The sequence below is a fragment of the Babylonia areolata genome, chromosome 24 (genome assembly GCF_041734735.1).
Source record: "Babylonia areolata isolate BAREFJ2019XMU chromosome 24, ASM4173473v1, whole genome shotgun sequence".
Classification (NCBI taxonomy): domain Eukaryota; kingdom Metazoa; phylum Mollusca; class Gastropoda; order Neogastropoda; family Buccinidae; genus Babylonia; species Babylonia areolata.
The window spans coordinates 23,801,442-23,826,988 of NC_134899.1; the positions used below are offsets into that span (position 1 = coordinate 23,801,442).

Below are 25,547 nucleotides of genomic sequence, written 5' to 3' on the forward strand. Positions count from 1 at the left end.
GTTTGGGTTTTTTTAAATTGTCCATTTGGATGGTATTTCAATATGTTTTTCATACCTATGTGATTTTTACGGTCAGCCGCATGGTAAACATGAATTGACTTTGATCAGTGTAACTATCACAACTTGCTGCTACTTTTTCTGTAAAGTAAAGGTGGCTCACATCATCCACAAACACATTGAACAACTTGGTCATTTTGGTTTGAATTATACAAAACAAACTCATACAGTTTGGATAGTGATGCTTGACAGTAAAAATAATCATATTTGTTGTCTGTTTGTTAGATTTTGATAGGAAGGACAGGTTTACTGTGAACATCATATTATTACTCTCCACAATACTAAGTTTATTCATTCATTTTGTGGTTGGTTGGTGGTTTTCTTTGGGGTATATACATTTTTGCTGAAACCTTGAAATGTTAAAAAATACTCGCAATTTAAATGATACATTTGAAATTGATTCTGTTTCTTCATATGAGAAAGTAAAATAAACACACAGTTTTCACTGTGTTTATAATCTTTGAGCAATTTTGTGGAATGTGGATAACGAGCAAAATGACAGTATGAATAAAGAAAAGTCAACTGATGTTTATTTAGATTTTGAGCGTGGCACTACAGGCTGAAAAGTCCTTGAATTTTGTTTCTTGCATGTTATTTGAGAATATAAATGGCGTGGGTGTGCATTTCTCAGCCGATTGTGTGAATATGTGTTGAAATCTATTAACCCCATTCATTTTCAAGTATATTGTGTATGTGCATGTAAGGGTGTGTGTGTGTGCGTGCTTTATTATTCAAGGCCTCCAACACAGACAGCATGCAAATTCTAAGATGCCTACATTTAAAGTCTTCACTGATATTCCATCTGATGGATTAAGCCATGCTTGAGAATTAAGAGATTTTTCTGCTTGGTGATTTTAAAATTGATTTGCTCATATAAAAAAAATCATAATGGATGCAGTTTTTTCAAAGTTTTTTTTATACCAACTAATTAATAGGCCAGTATGTGTAACAGCTGATTCCATTACACTTATATATCATATACCCATAGCATCTACACAGAATATCTCTGAAATGGTTCTCCAATACCTGGCTACATTGGTCATTCTCATGTAAGCATAGTCAAAGGGGTTAAATTTTTCCTACAGCAAGGCATATTAATGTCAGTTACAGATATTTTAAACACTTTGTAAAAGATGTTTGTCTTCTGGTTTTACTGAATTCTCCATTGTATCAAATTAACAATATATCAGTCCTGGTAAAACAATAGTTCACGATAAGTTCATTTTCTGATGTATTTTATAAGCTTACCCCTCCTAAAGACTGAAATGAGCAAAGCGCCAACCTGCACCTCCATGGAGGAGAAATGCATCAAACAGAAACTTTGTACCATTATGGTGGATTAAGACTGTATGATAAACAATGAAGGTCCAGCAAAGTATTGACATTTTAAAGATTTATTACCAAACAAACAAAATTCTTAAACCAATTGGAATTTCATAAATAAACGAATCAATTAGGAAAATACAAAAAAGATTTCATCAAAAGCAGTCATTACTTTGTAAACATTGAAGACAATAGAAGATGATAATGAAAATATTACCAGCATTGTTTAATTTGTTACTGTGCAGCAATTATTGTCAGTTCCTTTTTTTTTTTTTTGCCTGAACCAGTTTATGTTGTTGTTCTACTCATGAAACAACTACCAAAGAATTAGGATGAAAACATTAAAATGTCATCACCTGTGTTGGCATAATCCATTGAGAAGATCCTGAAATAAGAACAGGAAGGATTCAGAAGAAGAATGGATGTTCAGACCAGAAATTTGATTTGCTCTCCATAGTGCATCAGTCAACAACATTGACTTCGAAAAAGCCTTCATCAATCAACCACCCCTTGATCTGGAAGATTGTATGAGTATATAGATTTCCAACAAAAAGTTGAACAATCTGAAAGATGTAAACTAATAACCTTTGATACATGCACCACACTAGGCAACAAAGCAAGTAGTTCCATGTGAAAATGGGAATCCGGCAGGGCTGCATCATTGTGCCCATTCTCTTCCTCGTTATTGATTAGGTGATGATTTGAGAGCCCCTGGAGACCCCAAAAGAGGACTTGTTTGTCAGCCTGGCTGAAAGACTACGACTTCGAGTATTGCTCTGCTCTCACGCGCTCAGACGGGGTCAGCCTGGGCAGACAGTAAGAAGCGCTGGACACTAGATCCAGCCTGGCAAGACCAAGGTGATGAAAGCAAAGAAAAGTACAAAGAAAACAAAACCTACATGGTGTGAAACTGAAAGAAGTGCACCACTTAAAAGTATCTCGGCAGTAACATAATTTATCAGTGACACCACCACCAAGAAAGAAATCTCAGTCATCGGATTTGCAGCACAGGACATCTGGAAACGATGAAAATTACAAACCCAACACCAAACTGAAAATCTGTCTGTTCAGTCCCCCTGTAGGACTTTTGGAAAACTGAAGAAAATCAAAATTGTCAGTGTTTTCGTGCTTGGTTGGAAAAAAACATTCTCTTCCAGGAGCTTAAAAAAATTTTTTTTTTCTTTCCTTTCTTTTCTTTTCCCAACAATGACTGCAGTGAAGGTCATATGGGGAGGTCACGCTGGATAGATACCGAGGATGTCTGGTATTCTTTTAAGTTTCATGAAGATGGACGACTGGAAGTATACAAGTTAGTCCCGTCAGAGGTGAAAATTTTCAGCCCATTGTTGGCCCCTACCCAGAGTTGAAAGTGCTATGAGGTCTAAATGAATATTGGGACAACCAGCTGTAATGATCACCCACTGCACCGAAAGGTGTTAAAGATTGTTGCTCAAGTTTCCTGACAACACTGCAGGTGTCTGCATCTCCCATGCAGGCTTGGTTGATGCTAGTATAATAAGTATACATAATGAAAGGAAGCAAAAGGAAACAGCCCTGTCATGTAATGCTATCCTGACATGGAACCCCATTGCATCAGCGTCACCCTCATAATGTTGTTTGTTTTTTTGTGTTTTTTTTGGCAGGGGGGATGGGGGGGGGTTAATACAATTTTTGAAAATGAGGCACAGAGAGAGAGGGGGAGGGAGTAAATATCTGCGGCCATTCGTGTTCAACTCTTGTGGTGGCATGCTTTATTTATCTATTTACTAAAAACCGACCTGTTCAAAATAGCCTTTGGATGTGACGAAATACAGTTCTTTGTCTCCTCCCACCCTCTACACTCCCACAGTGTCCCCCTTCCATTGATGTATTCCTGTGATGTGTGTGCTTCTGGGTCGGTGTTTGCTTTGTGTGTGAGGGGCGGGGAGAAGGAGGGGGCGGTAGAGGGGAGGGGGTATATTTTGTGCCTTTTAATTGCAGTTATTCATACCTGCAATTTGTAGTATTGTACGGGTGTATATAATATTTTGTTTTTCCACTTCTATGTCCAAATGTGCTCTTTTGTGGTATGTGTGGTTCGTCCGTCGGAATCGACGAGGACCATCTAGTCATCCTGGGGGTGGGTGGGTTGGGCTCTGTGGGTGCGCAGATGACTGGTCAGGCCAATCCGCGCCCGTAAGGTTCTGACGCAGTGTGGACAGGGGATGGTGGCGGCTGTCGGGGACTTGCTGGCACTGCTTTTCCTGGCCTGTCTGCATTGCTCTGCTGCAGCGATTCTGTTGGCCTCACAGGATTTGGCGCCTTTGTGGACAGCTGAACGCCACTTTGGTCTGTCCATTGCATTCAGCTCCCATGTGTTGTGGCTGATGTTGAAGGCCTTCAGAGAAGCTTTCAGAGTGTCTTTGAAGCGCTGCTTTTGGCCTCCATGGGAGCGCTTGTCATGTTGGAGTTCACCGTATAGCAGTTTCTATCATTATTATTATTTACTCATTCATTCAGTTAGTTATTTAGTTATTCATTTTCCGGGTGTCTATAGCCTATATGGCGGAGTGTGGCTGAGGACGTGGGGATGGGGTTGGCAGCCTTGTTTGTTAGACCTTTCGGTATTCAACCATGGTAAAAGGGTAATTTCAGGTAATTTTAAGTTTTTAGTCACATCAAAATTGTTTTCTATTGCCAAGCAGGTATTGTGTTGTAGGCTAATTCTTGTGACAACAGAATTCTGTTGAAGAAATCCACCCGGCCTTTTCTGCCTGGGTGAAAACATGTTGACGCATTGAGATATAGCATATTACGTCATATGTTTCATATTCAATGATGAGGGATTTAGGTATTGAGATTTTCCCCCTCTAAGTATTCTATCACATCATAGCCAGCGGTCAACCAAGTGAACACATGTTTAGCTATCGATCACTCCTGTCCCTGTATGCGTTTGTTAGCAAGACCCCAAGTCAACATGAAAAGGTTTTTCTCCTGAACATTTTACAGCAAAACTAGGCATCGTTTATGCTTGAAAGAATCACAAAACTTGTCATTAATCCCAAAACCCCATTTGAGTACATGAAATAGACAAATATGTGTTTTATTCCTGTGATGTTATTTCTATCGTTTGTGCCAAAAAGAACAAGAAGATTTTTCATTAATTCAAAAACACGGCTAGAATAAATATACATAAAATAGACAAAAAACACTGATACTAATTTTGTGTTAAATTGCTGTGATATTTTGTTCTGTCTTCCTTGAACGGCAATTCATGATGCTCGAAATGTTTGACGTCACCTGCCATGCGTCATATATGATGGTTCTGACGATTCAGTTGCAAATCCTGTCACGATCTTTTCACGAATAAGAACTTGGCAGAAGAAGACCAATATATGATCATTTTAGGTTCGAAGTTTCATAATCATAACCTGGTTATGAATACCACGTTGGCAGTTGACAGCCGGCGTAAGTATGCCACAAAAAGGCAATCACATCTTTGAGTTAAGCGAGAGTTTGTTTTTTTGTTGTTGTTTTATCAAATCGTAGTGGCAAACCCTCAGCGCCCAAACTCTTGACAGTAATACGCAATATTGTGTCACTTTCATTAACACGTTTTGCTTTGCTGCCAGGATTCCAGTCATCAAGGATGGTAGTAGAACATGAAACTTTGTCATGCTGTTTTTAACTGCGGTTCTTCCTTCCGCATTGCTACCACTGGGGGTCATCATCATCCTGATCATGTGTGCATGGCGACGAAATGGGCGCAAAACGGTCAAGACCGTTAGCCAAAACTTCGGTAAAGAGACAGATAACGATGTTTGTTCATGGGGAGTGGGGTCTGATGTCAATGAAGCATCTATCGAGCACGTCAGCTTGTCCAGTTTGCGTCTGTCTGGCAGTGATTCGTCCGTGAAGATCAACAATACTGACAACGTGGAGAAGTACCTGGCACAGAACATCCATAGCGAATCGGGAGATTGCAGCTTTGGCCTCAGCGGTGACTCTTCAACCGAATTTTCCACTGATGTTGACTCTATTTCAGTTTCAGAACTGACTTACTCAGTGCATGAGGGTGTTTGTCTAGAGACCAAATGATCGAGTGTAGATATGAGTATGACCAACAGGACGCAAATACCTAACAGAACTTGTTCAAAATATTGACCTACAAACAAGAAGGCGGGTTTGGCTACTCACTCATGAAAGAAGGATGTGATGTATATTGCTTTGAGCATATGGAACGAGTAGTGCTTATCTTTGGTGCAGCTCTGTTTGCACTGAAGAGCATGGTTGCAAGGAAACACCGTATTCTGTGGGATGATTGCATCTGAACCACTTCAGTCGTGAAATTATCGACACCTATAAACTATTTTTCTTTTGAATCTACGCCTCGGAATCAGTCGCTTTCTGTCACTGTCGCCAGCATTGCCGGTCAGGTACATAGGTAAATAGTTACTCCAAGATTCCCCGCACCGTTGAATCAAAGCCTGAGCTCGTTGGTTTAATGTTAGGCATCTGAATTCTGTTATGGAAGTGTGGTGTGACGTAGATGGATCAGTCCGCATACGTTGACACTTCCGAGAAACTGCCAGTGAAGAGTGAAGTGGTTTTGAAGAATGGAGGATGACCGATTCAGTTCGGCTCGGTTTGGGACACCAGTGCCAGTTCTTCGTCCATGTCCGACCAGAGAATGTAGGACTGACTGTGTTCCGGTTCTGGGGATGGGAGGATCGCATTCCATTGTGTTGCTTTTCTTCGAGTAGGGCTGTTCTGCCTGGCGATAGCGCATCGCCATAGTGCAGCGCCACCCATGTTATAAAAAGGCAGCTCAGTTCATTTTGTTGACATTCAGAAAAATAGCGCGCGCGCGCACTCACACACACACACACGCACACACACACACACACACACACAGTGCAATGTAATATACCATGCGAGCCCCCTGCCCCCCCCCCCTCCTCCCCCCTCGTCACACACACACACACACACGCGAGGTAGTACCGTCACACACACACACTGACAGTGCAATATAATACACCATGCAAGCCTAGTCGTCCCTCCCCTTCCCCACGCTCCCCACCCCCACCCCACCCCCCTCCCCCCCCACACACACACACGGGTGGGCAGGCCTGAAATCATGTCGGGATTGGTTTTATCAATTTCCATGAAAACAAGATAAATGTTGTTCTTACTTGACATCCTGATTAAGTTTCTTTTATTATTATTATTTTTTAAGCTTGAATGTATGTATGATGATCGAATATCATAGCATGCTGATCCGTGTGAGATCAGATAGACATAAGGACGGTGAACAAGATCATCGGCGATGTCGCCGCTTTCTCCTGAACTTCCTGACATCAATGGCAGCAGACATTGGGCATCTTCCGCTTACATCTCTGTAGCGGAGAAATGGACGTCTAGTAGCACGAGATCCCAAGTTGGTCGAATCAAGACACAACAAGACATGTTTGTCTCAGAAATCCCGTGAGGGTACGTGAAAAGGTTAAATTGTTACTTTATGAAGCCTAATACAAAGGGTCAGTCATTTGGCATTAACTGTGTTCACATTCATTTACAGTGGCCACCAACATGATCTGTTAAGAAATATTTTGAGGTGAAACACACACACACACACACACACACACACACACACACAGAGTCAAATGCAAAAGCAACATTAAAAAAAAAAAAAAAAAACTTTTAAAAAAGATTAAGTATTTTCCACGTACATTTGGTAGAAGCAAATGGTCACTTAAATGCCAAACACAAGCAAGACAAATTCACAAGAAAAGTTGTAAACAGTCGTCTCAGAGGGTTGCACTAACAAAAATTATTATCATGATTCATTCATTTATTTTGTAGATATGCATATACGTTGATAGTCTCCCCTTTTGAACAGGAAGTCTTTTATGCAATATCCTGAGCTTCGCAAATGTACACCTGGTAGAATTTAAAGAAAATACCTGTACATGTAACGATAAAAGAAAAACCTGTCTCTGTACACTTTACCATAATTACTGTGGCTTTGAAGTAGTACGGTCACACTTTGAACAAAGTCAGTCTTTGATAGTCTCCCCTCTTGAATAGGAAGACTTGGATTCAACTTCCTGAACTCCGCAAATGTACAAGCTCGTATTTCTAGCAGAATTAAAACTGACAACAACCTGTACATGTAACGATAAAAGAAAACAACCTGTCTATATACACTTTACCATAATCACTGTGGCTTTGAAGTGTTTTAATCCCTTTTTTTCAAACCTGGGGAGTAATATATTTAGCGAAAATAGGGCTCAGCCGTCTTATTTGCCAAAGGAGCTCAGTGATTAATATGTTATAAACTGTGCTGTTTTGCAGTTTTTGTTTTTTCCAGACGTGATAGAGTTTTGTGTTTAACATGCTTTTTTTCTTTCTTTTTTTTTCCTTTTCTTTCTTTCTTTATCTTTTTTTATTTAAAACAATTTTTTTTAAATATATAAATTCAGTGGGGCAGTCCTTGGTGACAGTTACGTCCCTGTGATGTCGGGTGGACTTTATCACAGTGACCAACAATGCCAAATGTAAAATGTCAGAGAATTAGTTTTTGTATATGTATTGGGCATTTAAAGTTAAACTCTAATGAACCTCATGCTTGAATCAAACATATGAAATATTGGGATGTGAATGTTGAATCATCAAACCAGCACTCAAACCACTGTATTTCAAAGTTGTTTTCACTGACGAAGCATATATAGCAGTGGTCTTGTTTCCCCTTGGATAACTGGTGAAAGAAACGATATATCGCACCTGGATTAGAAAAAAAAATCAACTTATTTTTCATATATTATATATTTTATCAAGTTCAAACCATAAATCTAACCTCCTTATTTCAAACTTTCATTTCTAAAGGATACTGACCTAGCTCATCATAATGATATGCCATACACTGACTGGAGCTTGCCGTCTGATCTGGCGTGCAAGTAATTACCAGCACCTGTGATAACCGTGTGTCAAAGGCGTAGCACAAGAGCAGTGATAAGTTATAATATGTCTGTCTGAGTGTCAGTGTATGTGTGCGTGCCTGAAATATAATTGAATGACACAGGAAACGAATCAGTGATGACTAGAGCGCCCAATGGCAGCCGTCATTGGCTCTACCCAGGTAGGCAGACTGTTGTGCAAATGGCTAGTATTTGTAAAGCGCTCACTGAGAGCTTGGTCTCCTACCCAGGATATGCGCTATAAAAAGTATCCCGATATCATCATCATCATCATCATCAAGATACCGAACCGGCAGAGTTAGACAAAGCCCTGAGTGCTGACAATAATGAAAAAATTGACGTTCGTTCCTTTATCGAAGCTCGATCGTCTGCGGTATATATCTCTAAAAGGAGGCGATCCGGCAAGGTCAGCAGTCTTGAGGGAACCTACTTATATATATATATAAAGACTTCTTGCTATAGCGTGAAGCTCTATGCGCTTTACAATAGCACTAAAAAACATTCGGCCCATATCTCCCACTCCCAACCCCCCACACATATATACAAAGATATACATATATATTATATATATATACATATACGTTCCAATATCCTGTTGCTCCCACAATGTAGGCATGCATACACTCACATACCTCATCCTCAACCCCACCTCCAACCCGCACCCCCACCTCCCCTTCACACACACACACACACACACACACACACACACACTGACACACACACACACACACACACACACACGCACGTGCAAAGAACTCTCCTGACACTTGTGTACACTTACACTCTCGCGCATGCACAAACGCACACAAACACACACATACACACACGCACAGAGGCTGCCACTGACTGATTGGCCGCAAGAGGGATGGGAAAAGATCTCTGATGTCAAGGACGTGGCGTCTAGTGTGTTGCTCAGTCTATTGTATTTGGAAAAGCCCACAGAGACTCTGTTCCGTTTTGAAGAAATTTGCGCAATGTTGGTTTGGAAATGATGCCGATATTTGTTTGATTTGCAAAGCATCGTGCTCTACCTTTCATGTTAGACTTACGGCCGCTCCCTCTCTGTGCTTTTATTTCTTTGAGGCGATCGATGGTGTGATGGCCTTGTACCTGTTCTTTTTGATATTCTTTGACTTTTCTGAGGATAGGAACTATGACCGGCGCCCAATCGGCCGACGGTGAGCTGCCGCCGTGACCGTGATGGTCAGCCGGTCGGCCCCGTACAGTACTCAGTAGTACCCAGGTAGATCAACCCACGCACGTATGTAAGTCCATGACTGAGATCAACCACTAGTTTTGTTGTGGAAATGACCTAGTATGTAAAGCGCTTAGAGCTTGGTCTTCGACCGAGGATAATTTTTTATGCGCTTTTTATAAGCATCCACACTATTCCGATCATAATCAGTCCGAACTGCTGGACTGGTTTTCAGCTTTGTCCATAATCGATATTTCCACATTCGAGAAAAATCAGTTCACAGGGATAATCCTTAACTATTATTTATTAGTATCGTTATCATCAAATCAGCAGATACTTCCCTAAAGAAAAAAAAAAAAAAAGTTAGCAGAGCGTGGTTTCGATCCACGGACCTCTGGGTTATGGGCCCAGCACGCTTCCACTGCGCCACTCTGCTGCTGACAATACCATGAAAAATAATAATATTTATATTTAATAAAAATATTTTGGAAGTTTTTGTTGCACCTGTTTTTGAGTTCCTATTAAAAATATTTTCTGAGTAGAATCATTCAGAGAAGATTAAACATGCGTCTGAATTATTTTTTTTCTAAAAAGCGTTCTTTTATTTCTTCTTTTTTGGCAACTTCCGCCGAAAGGCATAAACACACACTCGCTTCTGTCCCTTGGAAGTTGGATGACCACAACAGAATGTCCACGACAGGGCCAGATCAGTGACATCAGGCCTCCATCGTTTTACCTTATTTTGTGGGGGAATCCATTACTGACAACAACACTGGTTAGACGAACATCTAAACGCATTTACCTCTTGTGAGCAAGGTAAGAGAACATTAGATATATTCGTAGTTTGACTTATAACTCACGAACTTGCCGCAGACAAAAAATCATGAGTCACTGGTTCTTGATCAACCACGAGTTCTGTTCTGATTTACTTGTCCGAGTCGCATAAGAAAATGCACGACAGTAAGTAAATAAACAATTTGTTTCGAAAATAAAATAATTTGTTTCGGAAATATCCTTCTCTATATCACATGCTTTTGAGAGCTACTTCGTATTTTAGTGTCAGAAAAAGTTAATTTCAGGGGCGATTTTAACGACAGTCTTTGTTCAACCGAGTTGCAGTATCACTATCACTATCAGTATCAGTAGCTCAAGGAGGCTTCACTGCGTTCGGTCAAATCCATATACGCTACACCACATCTGCCAAGCAGATGCCTGACCAGCAGCGTAACACAACGCGCTTAGTCAGGCCTTGAGAAAAACAAAAATAAAACACCAAACCAAAACAACAAAACAACAGCAACAACAACAAAACTTAAAAACAAACAAACAAACAAAAAACAGACAAACAAAAAACAGACAAACAAAAAACCCCCATAAAAATACTACTACTACTAATATATATATAAATATATATATAATATAAAAAAGAGACAACAATGATTATAATTATATAAATAAGCAAATAAATGTAAAACATGCAGACACACGTGCACACATACACACACACACACATGCATAACAGATATGCAACAAACATGCAGTTTCACAGATATGAAAGTACAATCAAATACATATAAACGTACATGAGCACCAACACACACACACACTCGCACATTACCCTGCACCCCCTTACCCTCCTCCACACACTCATTTCTAGGCTACATATTGCAGCTTCCACAGCACACACACACCCATACACCCCCCCCACACACACACACAACACACACACACACACACACACACACACTTGTACAAGCATACACACACATATGCTCATATCCCCCACCCCCAACCCCCCACACATATATATACAAATGTATATGCACACCTGCATGTTCCAGTATTCCGTTGCTCTCACAGTGTAGACATACAAACACACACATAGCTCATTCTCACGCACGCAGAGTTCTCCTGGAACATGTGTACACTTACACCCTTGCGCACGCACACACGCACACTGACAAACAAATACACACATACACACACGCACAGAGGCTGCCACTGATTGGCTGCAAGAGGGGTGGGAAAAGATCTCTGATGCCAAGAACGTGGCGTCTAGGTGTTGCTAAGTCTGTTGTATTTGGAAAAGCCCACAGAGACACTGTTCCATTTTGAAGTAATTTGCGCAATGTTGGTTTGGAAATGATGCCGATATTCGTTTGATATGCAAAGCATCGTGCTCTACCTTTCATGCTAGACTTACAGCCGCTCCCTTTCTCTACCTTTATTTCTTTGAGGCGATCGATGGTGTGATGGCCTTGTACCTGTTCTTTTTGGTATTCTTTGACTTTTCTGAGGATTTCCGATTTTCCTAGATGTAGGCCATTAGTTGTTGTTGTGTTACCAGCAAGTCTGTCAGCTCACTCATTTCCCTTAACACCTGCATGTCCTGGGCAGTATGACCTTGTAAGTTTTTAAATCTGAAAGTTGCGCATTGCCTCATGCCACTCTGAGCTTCCCATTCAACTTTTAATTTTCTGTATGAGGTTCATTGAGTCCGTTAGAATCATGGCATGTTGGTTTCTGGGCATATGGATAGATGATAGCCACTGGAGGGCATGTGTCACAGCTCCAACTTCCATCATTAAGCTGGAGGTTGTGACTTTGTAGGCAGCATTCTCTTCCCTAATTGTTTTTCCATTTTGTTTCGCAGTGAATCCCCAACCGGATTGGCCTTTGGTGACTGAGCCATCTGTGTATATGATGATGTCCTCTTCTTTACTGTTTTCTTCTATGAGTAGCTTCACTTTTTTGTCAGTTTTGCCCTCTGGCCATTCCCGACAATGTCTTCCTAGAGTGGGTGAAATGGCTGTGTTGAATAGATGATTGAGGTTTTTTGGGTTTTCCTCCCATTCTTTTGTTTTTTTTCAGGTTTTGTAGTCAGCATACTAGCTGGATTGTGTCTTCTGCTTGCCCCATCCATGATCTTCCTCGTCATAGACTGCTGCCTTTTGGTTCCTTGATTGCGTCATGCAGTGGGTTTTGAGGGTTTTCTAATGCTCTGTTCTAACTTGTTTCTGGCCTGCATTGAAGGAAGGTCAAGCAGGTATCGCATGGTTTCCATGGGCGTGTCATTTGTTGTTCCAAGGATCAGCCTCATACTTCATTTTGAACTCTTTCTAATTTTGGGAGGCTGCTTTGAGACAGTGTTGTTAGCCCAAGTCCGTAGTCGATCACACTGAGAACAAGTGATTGATATAGCAGGAAGAGGTGGTGTTGTTCAATACCTTTGGTTGCCAGCTACTCCATTGTTGTTTAAGTCTGCAAGGCCCTACGTGTAGATGTAGAGGACAGAATAGAGCGGAGACCCTTGTGGCAGTCCCATGGATATTTTAGAAGGTGCAGACATCCAGTCTCCGAGGAGTAGGACGATGGTCCTTTCCTGAAGTGCTGCTGCTATCCATCGTGTCAGTGTCAAACTTACTCCATACTTTAGTAGCAGCTCCATGAGGTGCGCAAACTGGACTTTATTGTAGACATCTTCAAGGTCGATTGCTACTGCTAGCATTTCTTCTTTTCTTTGAAATCCTTCATATACCTCATATGTGAAAGCAGCCGCATTTTCCCATGTGGACTTACCTGTTCTGTAACCACCTTGATTTGAAGGCAGAATGTGCCTGTGTTCAAGATCCCTTGCAAGTTTCCTGGCTATCATGCGTTCCATGAGCTTTCCAGCAATGTTTTGCATGGTTAGGATTCGGTAGCTGCTTACCTGACGATGTCCTTTCCTGGTTTTGGTATGGGTTTTAAGAAGCTGTGTGTCCAGTCCTCCGGCACATGTCCATTGTGGAAACTGTTTTGATACAGATTGAAAAGTTTGCTTCTGTCTTCTTCTGATAGCTCCTTGATCATAGTTGATGTCTGAGTAGCAAACTTTATCTGGGCCAGGAGCCGATTCTTTCTTGCATTTAGCTATTGCTTCGTTTAGATCATCTATTGTGAATTCCGTCAGGTTTTTCAAGATGCACACCCACTAGTTCACATGAGTTGCTACACCATTTCTCTAGATTTATGGTGGAAACTTTGTTTTTTTAGATTTTTGTTTTGTATGATTGCTATTCCTCTTCCTCAATTCCTTTGAAAAACTGTGAAATTCTCAAAATGAATTGGTCTGTCTGCACTTGTCCTGGGCTCTTGGAGACATAAAATGTCAAAATCATATGCCATTTTCTCAGTTGTTGAGATTCTCATTCTGACGCTGGAGCAATTCCAACTGCTGATTCTAAAGCTGCAATGCGTGCACATTCATTGATTCGCACATGTGGCAGCTTTCTAGTTGGAGGAATAGAAGCAATGATATACTTGAGAAAAAGCCCTGAATAAGTGTTCATTATCAATAGGAGGAGTTTGTATTATACTCCATGTTTGGTGTTACATATACTTACCATGTCAAACTGATGCAAACTAGGCCTATTGGTTTGCTCTGCTTGGCCAAATTTCGCGCGGCTAACAGTGAAAAGACGGGCCCGCCTGCTCTCAGCCAATCAAACGCCTCTAAAAGCTATAAGCGCTGAATCATTCCTTTGGCCAAGGCTCTCCACGCCATCTTGTCAGGTTGACGCTCTGTCTCGTCTTACGCTTTTTTTGGCTATTAAGCGTATTCATTTGGCCTTATTTTGGTGCATGCGGCTTGTGTTTATTGTATTCTTACATTCTGTGTACTCGATTCGACTCGGCACCCTCGATTCGTTCGTTTTTTTCTGCCTCTAAGTCGATCCTGTCTTTCCTTTCTCTGTTGGGGGTCGGATTTTCGCTGGGTGCCTAAGCGCGGGTTCCATGCCTCGTGTGCCATACCACGAAGGCAGGGATCATGATGCTGGGACTGAGACTTGGCAAGAGACTCTCCCAGGCTCGGAGCTCATGATTCCTCCCGATACGGACCGCGGCGATGCGTCGTTAGACGCTGATTGCGGAGGCGACTTTCGTACCAGTAAAACGGTCATGAAGGGGACCGGGGGGAAAGAGGTACGAGCGTTGTCTCCCGAGGTGTCCCAGCGCGAGGCAGGGAGAAGGGGGAATGGCAAGTCCTCTCCTGGCTGTGGGGACTCGCAGCTAGGCGCAAACTCCCAAGGGGAGGCTGCGCCCGGCCATTACCCGGGTCCCCACTCGGAGACGGCCCTCATGGGCCCCATTGTTGTTCCCCCTCCTCCCTTCTCTGTCGACCCCCCTCCCCCACCTCCTTTTGGGGGGGGGGGGGGGGGAGAAAAATTTGGTTCCGGGGGGGGATCTCTACTTTGCCCACCCCTGGCCAAGCCACCCCAGTCTCCCCCACGGGAGGAGATTCGGGGCACGTGGCAACCTGCTCTGCAGGTCTTCCCGCTATCCGGCCGGTCTCCCCTGCTGGGGGAGGCCCGCGTGTGTCAGGCGGTTCCGGGCAGTCAGCCCGCTCGTCTTCGAGCGGGACTGACACCCAAGTCGGACCTGACCTCCCTCCGACTTGGCCAGGTTTTTCCCTTCATGGAGGTCAACGCGCCAGTGACCCTTGGGGTTCGGGTCACAGTATGGCTGGTGCCCACGGGTGGTTACCCCCATTCTACCCGTACTGGGGCGCACCTATGGTGCACGCTGGGTTGCTGGGAGTACCAAGGGTCAGCCCCTTGTCCGCTCCCCACCTGACCCAACCCAGCACATCTCACAGGGTGACACACACAGCCCCGACAAGTGGGATCGACTTCTTGTCGGTCAGGTCAAGCTCCTCGACCAATATTGCCACACTGTCCACAAATTGGGCCTCTGTCAACCCACAGGGGACCTCCACGGTCACAACGGCCTTCTTGTCAGGACCGACGGCTGCTGAGGGGCCCTACTCGGCCCGGGGGAGCCTGCGGTTCCCACCTGCCCAGCCCTCGGTCCTACAGTGAGATGAGTGGGTGTTTGTCCCCTCACAGCACTCGTGGGTCCCTCTTGCATCCAGGGACGCCCCTCTCTGAAAAGGTGTGGCACCCACCATCCCAAGCATGGTTGGACCTACGGTCCACACGCTCCCCACCTGCTTCAGGTGTCAAGGACATAACAGTGGCGGCCATGGTCCCGGCTCGGGATCGTCCCAGCTCATCCCGCTGGGCTGACCACAGCTCACAGGACGCCCCAGTGGGTACATCCACTTGGGATGGCACCCAGCAGGGGATGGACTGCAAACAAGAGTGGGAGCCCCTGTCTTCGGATGAGGACGAACAAGCAGATGAGCACTCTTCGCCCACATCCCAGGGGGGACAGATTGAGCCCGCGCCTCCCTAGGGACCAGCCTGAACCAAACTCGGACTTTGCCGAGCTTGAACTGACCCTCCCCAATAGGGTCACGTATGTCGAATCAGTCCCTCAGGCTACTTTGTTACCCTTGACCCTCCTTACGCCATGTGACTCTTAACTCCAGAACCACAAGGCGACTCAGGGTGCCAGAAATGGTGCAGGAATGGCTTAATAAGCCAGCCCGCACTGTCAGGGGTGCTGCTTCCATCCCTCCTCCAGGCAGGGAGTCCCTCTCTGCCCCGGGCGCCTTTTCCCCGGGAAAGTTCCTTAAAGATTCCTCCAAGGGAGGGGTGTGGTCCTGGTACACACAGGACCACCCTGCCTACAGCAAAGCAGAGCCCTCCGCACAGGACAGGATGTTGGTCTCACAGCGCACCACCTTCCCCACTTCAGCTACCCTATCCTTTAAAACGCTAGCAGAGTGGGACAAATTGGCCCGCCGCTGCCTCCTTGAGGTTTCCACGGCTTACACCTTCTTCGACGCGTTCCTCCACAGGGCCAATGAGCTGTGGGAACAGCGTCCGGTTAATCAGGACACGGGGTCTCCTTCCTCTGTCCCGCCTGGCCTTTTCACCGACCAGAGGTTAAACGCTTTTGGCAATAGAGTAGCATCTGGTCTTACGGCAGCTGCAGACACAGCTACCAGCCTTCACTTCAATACTGTGCTAGCGCGGCGTGATGCCATTCTCAGCCTCTCTAACATTCCTGTGGAGGAGAGGGCTGCCCTGCGGTCCATCCCAGCACAGCAGCACTCCCTCTTCGGCCAGTATGCGCCCCATTTTGTCAGCCACAGGGCAGAGACAAACAGGGAGGTGGCCTCATATTTGGCCCACACTTCTCAGGGGCTCCAGGGTTCTATGTCATTGAAGAGACTGGCCACCAGGGCCCCTCCATATACCACGCCGCCTAAGTCAAAGCAGCGTGTGCAGAATCAGCGGCAGAGGAATAAACCACCTTTTGTCCGTCCAAGCCGACCTGGCCATGCCCAAGGCCAGAAGGCAGCACCCCCAATGACTGGGCCCCGATTCAGCACCGCCAGTCGTTCAGCCCCTCCAAGTAGGAAACTTGTCCCGGCATGCACATCAGTGGTGTGCTCTGGGACTCAACGACGGGATTATGTCGGTGCTAGAGTCGGGGTACATGCTGCCTTGGGCGGAGGACCGCCCCCCTCTAAGATCCACTCCTCCTCCTTAGGTGCCCAGCTCGACGGAGCAGGAGAGCGTCCTAGAAAAAGAGATATTGCACCTACTCCTCTTAGGGGCTATATCTCAACTCTCGGACCCGGGCCCCGGTTTTTACGGCTGGTTGTTCGTGATTCCAAAGGTCTCGGGAGGGTGGAGACCAGTTTTGGACTTGTCCCCCCTCAACAAATTCCTCCCCAAAATCAAATTCAAGATGGACACACAGGCACAAATTCGGGAGACCATCCAACAAGGCGATTGGGCTACCTCTATTGATCTGGAAGATGCTTATTTTCATATCCTCATCCATTCGGCATCCCGTCGGTACCTGAGGTTCGTGTGGAGAGACAAGGTGTTCCAGTTCCCGGCCCTCCCATTTGGTCTGTCCCTTGCCCCTTTCCTGTTTACCAAGGTGGTGCGGGAATTGATGTCCATCGTCCGCTCGGAATCCATTTGTCTCTGTGTGTACCTGGACGACTGGCTTATCCTGGCCCAGTCGCAGGCCCTGTGCCTGAGTCATACGGCCAGACTTCTAGACCTTTGCTCCCAACTGGGCTTCCTCATGGACCAGGAGATATGCGATCTGTCCCCAAGTCAGTCCTTCGACTTCTTAGGGATAAGATTCGACACGCGGTCCATGATAGTCTCTCTGGTGCCAGATAGCTGGGACCGTCTGGCAGGCCTCCTCAGCCACTTGCGCCACTCCTCCCAAGATACAGCGCGGACAGTTTCTTCCCTCTTGGGCATGATGGAGTCCACGGCACCTCTCATTCCCCTCGGCAGGGTTCTTAAGCGCCCTCTCCAGAGGGCACTGAGGTTACGCCGGTCCCAGAGCACTCAGCCATGGGATACCCAGATATGTCTGGGCGAGTGGTTCCTCGAGGTGACATCAGAGTGGTTAATCACCCCTCTTCGGACACAGGGGGTGCCCATAGCCCCACCTACTCTTCAGGTGGCACTCTACACAGACGCCTCCTCCCTGGGCTGGGGAGCCCACATGGACTCACTCCATGCAGCAGGGACTTGGTTCCCGGAGGAGCGCCTATGCCACATCAATGTTCTGGAACTGGAGGCAGTTCGCAGGGCTCTCCTGCACTTCATGGGGGAGGCCACTGGCAAGACCATCCGCTTGTTCACGGACAAGACGACGGTCGCATGTTATGTGAACAAATGGGGGGGAGCGCACTCGGCAGACCTCTCCCTGCGGACCGAGGCTCTCCTCCGTTGGTGCCACAGCAAGAGCATTGCACTTTCAGCGAGACACTTAGCAGGAAAAGCCAACATCTTGGCAGATGCTCTCAGCAGGTCCAAGAGTGTCATACGCACAGAGTGCACCCTGGACAAAGACAGCCTTCAGGGGTGGTGGTAACAGTGGTTTCCACCGATGGTGGACCTTGTTCAACAAGAGACTTCCCATTTATGTCTCTTCGGTTGCCGACCCAGAAGCGTGGGCAGTGGATGCTCTCTCTCTAGACTGGAGCAGTCTGATTGCCTCCGCGTTTCCTCCCTTTCCAATTCTGTCCAAGGTAATACGGAAAGACAGATTGGAACGCCCGCAGCTGATCCTCATTGCGCCGAAATGGCCAGCCCAGACCTGGTTTCCGGACCTTCAGTCCCTGACACATGTTTCCACCCCTGGAACTTGAAACCAAATCTCATCTGCTGAGGCAGCCTCGCTCGGGCATTCCTCATTCCAATCCTCAACTGCTCCACCTGCACGCATGGCTGCTGTGCGGTCGGAACTGTCAGCATCACCATTGAAGTCCTCGACCCCTCGGTCGGCCTCTGTGTCGGCTGCGCTGACCCAGGGGTGTGCCTCCTCTGACCTCCTCTCCATAGTCACCAGAGCAAGGAGGCGGGGAACGGAGACTTTGTATGACTTTCGCTGGAAGAAATGGTTGCGGTGGTGTACAGCTCAGGGCATTCCCCCTACGAACCCTACGAGCATGCAGCTGGCCAACTTTCTGGCTCACTGGTTCTCATCCTGTCTGCTAGTTCTGTGCAAGGGTACAGGTCTACCATCTGTACCACAATTCAAACAGCTAGGTGGTCCCGCCTTTGAAGCGGATTTCCTGCTCAGAGAGGTGGCTAGGGGTGCCCCTCTGAAGGAAGCTAGAAACCCCAGAAGAGTGCCCCTCTGGGACTTGTTCCTGGTGCTGGATTTCATTCGAAAACAGCCCTTCGAGCCATTGGGGACTATTCCTTTTGACATCCTCACCCTCAAGACCACTTTCCTTCTGTGGCTGGCCACAGGCCGTCGTAGAAGTGAACTGCATGGTCTTAGTGGAATGCCACAAGATCTGGCCTTCCACAGAGATGGTTCCATCACTATTCGTTTCCTTCCAGAGTTTCTGGCTAAGAACCAAGACCCTGAGGTTCCTTCCCCCTCTCTGAGGGTCAGACCTTTGTCTGATATTCTTGCCCAAGATGATGAGGATAGGCATCTCTGCCCTGTTCGGTGTCTCAAATATTATTGGGATAGGTCTCGCCATAGGCGTTATTCTCAGAGGCGTCTGCTCATCTCCCTCAATGAGAATTACAAGAAAGACATCACTGCAGGCACCATTTCCCGCTGGGCTTCCCAAGTCATTCGTAGAGCCTACTCTCATGCACACAGGGATATCAGCTGTCTTCATCCCAGAGCACACGAAGTGCGGGCCATAGCTACTTCGGCTGCTTTCCAGCACTCAGTGCCAACGCAGCATGTCTTAGAGGCAGCCTTCTGGTGGTCTGAGAATCCTTCATCAACTTCTACCTCAGGAATTTCCGTATGACCAGGGCTGACGGTTCCAAGGGGATTTCCTTTGTCGCGGCTAACACTGCCGTCTCAGTTACAAGGGCTCCCCATATGAACAGTAGGCTTTGCCCTCCTCCATTTGCTTTAAATTCTGCATCAGTTTGACATGGTACAGTATATGACACCAAAAGGAGGAGTTTGTATTATACTCCATGTTTGGTGTTACATATACTTACCATGTCAAACTCGAATGCCCGCCCATCCATCCCCACGTCTCCGCCGTGGTTCTCATGGGGCATTTTCTTCGATGGCCACGGAATGATTCAGCGCTTATAGCTTCTAGAGGCGTTTGATTGGCTGAGAGCGGGCGGGCCCATCTTTTCACTGTTAGCCGCGCAAAATTTGGCCAAGCAGAGCAAACCAATAGGCCTAGTTTGCATCAGTTTGACATGGTAAGTATATGTAACACCAAACATGGAGTATAATACAAACTCCTCCTATTGATAATGAACACTTATTCAGGGCTTTTTCTCAAGTATTAGAATTCGAAATGCTTTTCATGTACAAAACCTTTTAAACTGTTTATGAAATGATATAAAATCCAATCACATACTGCAGGCAGACAGCATGACATCAGTTATCTAACTTGAGTACAACTGTACATGTGTATACAAACTGTAGTTGTGCAGGGACAAAACAAGCTGTGAAGCTTTAGAATTGTCCCTTCTTTAACACAGGCAATGTTAAAATTAGACTATTGTAGAAAAGGGTTGAAGCCACACTACCAGGCACACACCCACTGGCACCATCATCCCCTTGGCATTCAGTTAGCAGACTGCCCCACCTGGAGGATGGTGGAGAAAAAAAGTGGCAGTGCTTGGTATTTATCTCCAAACTGTAAATCAGTATTGTAAGAAAGGGTGGAGAATGTTAGGTCTGTACACATCCTATCACAAGACAGGAATTGAACATTTGCATCAATGTCTGGTTATCAGAACAGGAACAATTGTTAAACCTACCAGATTTGTTAAACATGACTCAACTTGTTGGCAACGAACTCCTAACTGTTCATCCTCTGACTGAGATTAGGCATAGAAATTAGAATATAATCATGTTGTATGTTAAATAAGAATAATAAAGAAATAGAAGTCTTATCAGTGTTTGTAAGTGTTTGTCACTGTGTGCTGCTTTTTAGATGTGCTTCATATAAACTATAACTTGTATAAGAACTTTTGCTTGAATGGATAATTGTGTCAGTTGAATTGTGTTTGGGTGAAAATGTTTTTCTGGAAGTATAATAATTATAGTCTCAGTGTCACTGTGTGTGTGTGTGTGTGTGTGTGTGTGTGTGTGTGTGTGTGTGTGTGTGTTTTGGTGCGTGTACATGTATTTGTATTTCTTTTTATCACAACAGATTTCTCTGTGTGAAATTCGGGCTGCTCTCCCCAGGGAGAGCGCTTCGCTACACTGTGACTACAGCGCCACCCATTTTTTTGTATTTTTTCCTTGTTTGTCCTATTGAAGTGGATTTTTCTACAGAATTTTGCCAGGAACAACCCTTTTGTTGCCGTGGGTTCTTTTATGTGTGCTAAGTGCATGCTGCACACGGGACCTCGGTTTATAATCTCATCCAAATGACTAGCATCCAGACCACCACTCAAGGTCTAGTGGAGGGGGAGAAAATATCGGCGGCTGAGCCGTGATTTGAACCAGCGCGCTCAGATTCTCTCGCTTCCCAGGCAGATGTGTGACCTCTAGGCCATCACTCCACTGTGTGTGTAATGTGTGTGTGTGTTTGTTTTTGTTGTTGCATTTTTTCTTTGCAGTACATTAAGTTAACTTTAGTCATAACTTAAGGCATGAGGTTGTATCATGATATCTATTTGCCTATTCAAATTTTGAATCTCATATGAGTCATAATGATTTATACCTTTGAAAAATTGTACAGGAAATTGTGCCCCAGCTAATTGTCAGTGTGTGTGTGTGTGTGTGTGTGTGTGTGTGTGTGTGTGTGTGTATCCAAAGAGTTTCTGTTGTATTAGTGACTCACTAGCATTACAAGATCAGATTTCCCTTTACTGGTGGCTTTATGGTGGATTGATAATTATTGCTAAAATTAGTAAAAACAAACAAAAATCAAACAGTCTTTAGTTTGCTGACTTAACATTTTGTCTGTCTCCAGTATATCAATATGGGACTATTTCTTGTCTCTGTGTCTGATTCTGAGTCCTATTTTATATAATATATATATTTTTAGAGCAGTCATTGACTGTGATAACAACTGAATGTCAATTGTCATGTGGGATACATATTCATTTGTGTTACAGAAAGTGAAAAAGAATGAACATTTTCTGGAAAAAAGCCCCAATAACAAGTTACCAAATTTGATCAGTACATATCGGTTGCTGGGAATGGGCACAAATTATTTTTAAAAAATAAGCTAGTCAAGTAAGTTCATGAATACTGCTTTTAACGTTCAGTGTGCATTCTGCTTTTTAGTCATGCCATTTCAGAGATAGATGTTTTGACTGTCTGCAAAAAAGGGAAAAACAGTTTTATGCTGATTACTTCAGTTTCAGACTTTATAGTATAAAAGTGTCTGAGTTTGTGTGCTCTCAGTCACTTGAATTAGCTGTGTCAAAACAACACAGTGGACTTGTTCTCTTCAAACTCAGTCAAGGGAGCAAGTATAGTTATTTTCCTGTTGCACAGGAAAGTTGGCTGCAGCTGTCAAGCTTGGTTACAATGTGAAACATGTTAAGTTTAACATGACCCCTTGATGTCGACTAAGTCGCCAACGGCGGTGAACTGTGTAGTTGACTAAAGCTGCCAATGGCGGCGAAAGGGTTAACCTTGAATGGCAGTTGACTTTAATATAAATGAGACAAGCCCCGGATGACTATTACAGATGACTTATTGTTGCTTGTGGAGAAATGATAGCTCTACAGTCCAGTTCAGTATAAACTGGAGTTTGAGGACATACACAAATAATTGATTTAACAGTGTTAGATTGCAGATATTCATTTATCACTGCAGACCATAATATATATTTTAATTCTGCAGTTATGTTATAATGGAGGTCTGAACTGATTATATAATTAAAAGAAAATATAATTTTTCTCTTTTGAGCCACAGAGGTGCCTGTTCCAATACATGGGCTCATTTTCCAAGGGAGATAACAACTCAACTTGATTCCTGTATTCTCTTTCTGGTGTTACCTCCCTTCTGTAATGCTGCATGTCTGCATTGACTGAGCCCTGTGTGTGTGTGTGTGTGTGTGTGTGTGTGTGTGTGTGTGTGTGTGAATGAGCGTTTTGTCACTATGCATGTGTTTTTGTAGTTGATACTTATATTGAATCATATTGAATATTATATATATTGAATTGCCTTTTCTTTTAGTTTCCCCTGTGATTTGTTTCAATTATTTTTTTTGTTCAGATGATTTAAATATAACTTTGTTCATTGTCTTTATCAAAGAACATATCTTTGAAAGTTATCTGCATTTGCAAAATATTGCCACAGTTAATTCTGTGTATTTGGTAGAGCAGTCTGCATTTGGTTATGGACATCATATGCTCATTTGTAATCTATTGTCATCACTACTGACACATGGTCGATGATGATAATAGTGTACATGGTATGCATGATTGCATTTTTTGTACACATGCATGTATGCGTGCACACACACACACACACACACACACACACACACACACAAGCCATGCTCTGTGTGTATCTCATTCTCACTCTCAGCCAAACAAAATCAGAAGCAACCTGTGCTTACCCAGTCCTGGCCACTGCACTATGTCCCCTAGAAAGCTAAAAAAATTTGTGGTCACCAGTCTTGTGGACCAATGAAAAGTTCACGGGCTGGCAGTGAGTTTTATTTTTATTTTTTTCTTTAACAAATGCTCCTTTCCCCATTCCTTTACTCCTGCTCAACCCCCATTTATCTCAGCTGGCACAAATTCATTAGTTGTAAAAGAAGGGAGAGACGTTGCATCTACCCTCTCCTCTCCAGACCAAGCCAGTTCAGTTTTGGATATACGTTTTTTTGGCTCTGTCTCAGTGTCTGTGCAACTAGTGTGTGGCACAGGTGATTGTAATATGGGCGAACCTTCATTCAGCTGATACCAACAGCAGGCTGTTTCTGTGTTACCTGTTACGGAATAATTATAACTAGTATGAACTTGAGTCAGTTTACCATAGCCTTTCACATTTTTTTTTCTGTTTTACTCTTGGTTTGATATGAGTTATGGCTGAAAAGACTTGAGTTATTGTGTAACCTCAAAACAAAAAAACAAGTTTATTCATGGATGAAAGAAAATCTCTTGTTCAGGTATTTAACTTCTGAGAGTGAGAGGCAAGATTAAAAAAGAAAAGTATAGTCTGACTGCATACACATGTATTCTCTCTTCTCTGTCTCGGTCTAGTGTCTGTGTGTGTCTGTCTCTCTCTCCCCCACTCCCCCCCCCCCAACACACACCCACACTTTCACCCACAACCAACCACCCACAGATTGCTCACACTAATGTTTATTGTATATATAAGATATATTTCCTTGTTGTATATGTAAGATATATTTCCTTAGTCTTAATATTTCCCTCTTTTTGTGTGTACTTAGATTTTGTTAATTTTTGCATGTGTGCAATATTTAACTGTATAACATTTTAGGCGTTCTCAACTGTGAAGTGTCTAGTCACTAGTGATTTGGTCAGAAGTGATACATGTATCACAGTATGTGTGTGTGAACAATATTATTATTAATAATCTGATCTATAGGAACATGTCTGTCTCTGTCAGTCTATGGTCACAAAAGTGAAAATGTGAGTAACCGTATGAAGGCAGCCAAAGACAAGTTTTGAAACAGAAGCTGAAAAGTTACAGACCAGGGAGAGATTACTGGGATTGGTAAAATGATCATGTGCGCATGAACACACACACACACACACACACACACACACACACACACACACACACACACACACACACAGAATCATTGACACATGTATACATTTACACTCTAGATCTCTCTTGTCTTTATAACATATATATATATATATATATATATATATATGTACACACATACATACAAACACATTGACATGCAAACACAGATGGTGGTGTTTATAAAGCAAGGAGAGAGCATACTCTGTCAGGCAGGGAGTGAGGGATTAAAAAAAAAATTCTTTATTGAATCACTCAATTAGCATAATGTACATGTTACAAGATCACATGAAAATGCTAGTCACAGGCCACAAACATGCAGACTTATTGTAATTTTCCTTATTATTGAGATCAGTTAAGTTTCATTTCAGTTTCAACTAATTAAAGGTGTTAGAGGGTGTATACAGATCCATATAAAAAAAGCGTGACCTTCACATTTTTATAAACCCAACATGCTGATCAGGCCTGGAGCCTATCCTAGGTTTATGCAAAAAATTTACAAAAAAATGAAAAAAGATAATAAAACTAAATAAACAAATTTGTAACGTATACATTTGAATATTGTGAAAGGAAAGCTTGTAGAAAGCAAATGATAGAAATATTTCAATAGTGATTTCATCACTTGTTAAAGCTAACACTAATTTGAATTTCAAAATAATACTTTTTTTTGGAATGATATTGTTCCTTCTCATAAAATAAGGCCAGAGTTAAGTTGGAGAATTCCTAAATTTCAAGAGGTAAATTCCGATTTTTAGGAGACAAGTGGGAAGTGTAGTGTACTCACAGTACGGTTTGAGTCAAATGGTGTCTGGTTTCTAATAGTGGTGTACAGAGGACTGACAAGCTGTGATTGCAGTGCCAGCATACCATGGCATGTGGTAATGCTTGCCAGAAGTTGTCTT

At 43.9% G+C, this 25,547-nt stretch overlaps 1 protein-coding gene and 1 non-coding gene across 2 annotated transcripts in view; one reads left to right on the forward strand and one right to left on the reverse strand.

Moving 5' to 3' along the window:
• Positions 1 to 9,895: 9,895 nt before the first annotated feature.
• On the reverse strand, positions 9,896 to 9,967 carry Trnam-cau (transfer RNA methionine (anticodon CAU)). Its single transcript has one exon. It is a non-coding gene; the product is annotated as a tRNA-Met (tRNA).
• A 218-nt stretch (positions 9,968 to 10,185) lies between these two features.
• LOC143298488 (ubiquitin carboxyl-terminal hydrolase 38-like) overlaps positions 10,186 to 25,547 on the forward strand; it is a 42,553-nt gene continuing 27,191 nt past the window's right edge. The window contains exon 1 of the mRNA XM_076611303.1: positions 10,186 to 10,347. The gene's annotated coding sequence lies outside the window, so the exon portion shown is untranslated. The remainder of the gene's footprint in view (positions 10,348 to 25,547) is intronic.